At 36.2% G+C, this 1,509-nt stretch overlaps 1 non-coding gene across 1 annotated transcript; it reads left to right on the forward strand.

Moving 5' to 3' along the window:
- Positions 1-1,059: 1,059 nt before the first annotated feature.
- Positions 1,060-1,164, forward strand: LOC119469091. Its single transcript, XR_005197911.1, has one exon. It is a non-coding gene; the product is annotated as a U6 spliceosomal RNA (small nuclear RNA).
- The last annotated feature ends 345 nt before the right edge of the window (positions 1,165-1,509 follow it).

The raw sequence follows: 1,509 nt of genomic DNA on the forward strand, positions 1-1,509 counted from the left end.
ATCTAGATGTTGCAGTGAAGGTATTTTATAGATGTGGTTAACATGTACAATCAGTTGACTTGAAGTAAAGGAGATTACCCTCAATAATGTGGATGGGCCTCATCCAATCACTCGAAGGCCTTAAGAGCAAACATGATGTTTCCTGGAAGAGAAAGAATTCTGCCTCAAGACTGTAGCATCATCTTCCGCAGAGTTTCTAGCCCAACGGCCTTCCCTGTGGATTTCAGACTTGCCAGCCCCCACAATTGCATGAGCCAATATTTAAGGATAACGCTCTTCTAAGTTTTATAAATATAAAATAAAAAAGATAAGTAAAATAATAAAGATGAATGATAAATCTTATAAATCATATTTATAAAAGAGTCATATTTAAAAATAAGATTCTATTTGTTCTATTTTTCTGAAGAGCACTGACTGACACACATTTTGTTACCAAGAGTGGTTCTAGAGGAACTGAATCTTAAGAATGGGTTTTCTGAATTGGTTCTGAAGTTTCTGAAATTGCTTCTCTGATCTGATTAGGTTTAAATGCACTAATGACTACTTACAATAGTAAAGAGGGCACTGGGGAAAATGAAATAATCAGACTTTTCAGAAATAACTGAACACCAGCTCTGAAATGACATGAATTCCAGGAGACCCAAAATGGCACTGTGGTCCACCAGTCAGATTAGGGGCTTATGGAGGTCAGTTATTTAATGGGGTTTTAGCTCACATCTACCTCATAGTGGACCCAGTAGGTTCCTGAACCTATCCTCTGGTTATTTTCCAAGTTCTGGGATATATAATTGGAATAGACACAGTCAGCAACTGGTAGAATCCCCACACTGATTCCCTGACTTGTGGATTGGTGTTATTATGGTACAAAAGGTCAAGTGAAACCTGCTAGAACTGCCTCTGCTTAGGAAAATAGTAAATCAAAAGCAATACTATGTTCCTGGAGGGATTATAGAGATCAGTGCAACCACCAAGGGCTTGAAAAATGCAAGGGTGATGATTTCCACCGTATCCCCATTCAACTTACCTATTTGACCTATGCAGAAAACACATGAATTTTTTGCTTGCTTCAGCAATGCATATACTAAAATTGGAACAATACAGAAAAGATGATCATGACCCCTGTGCAAAGATGACATGCAAATTCGTGAAGTATTTCATATTTTTGAGAAATGATAAATGCTTAAGGTGATGGATATGCTAATTACCATGATTCAATCATTATACAATGTATACATGTATGAAAACATCCATCATATTATACCCTATAAATATGTACAATTATTATGTGTCAACTTTTTAAAAAGTTTCATCTTGGAGAATGACAGTGCATTTTCAAAAGCTTAACCAGGTAGTGACTTCAATTGCAGCTGCTGTACCAGATGAGGTTTCATTGCTTGAACAAATTAACACATCTTCTGGTATCTGCTATGCAGCTATTGATCTAACAAATGCCTTTTTTCTTAATTCCTGTTAGTAAAGATCATGAGAAGAAGTTTGCTTTATCTGGTA

The sequence above is a fragment of the Cebus imitator genome, unplaced genomic scaffold (assembly GCF_001604975.1).
Source record: "Cebus imitator isolate Cc_AM_T3 unplaced genomic scaffold, Cebus_imitator-1.0 Scaffold570, whole genome shotgun sequence".
In the NCBI taxonomy this organism is placed as follows: Eukaryota; Metazoa; Chordata; class Mammalia; order Primates; family Cebidae; genus Cebus; species Cebus imitator.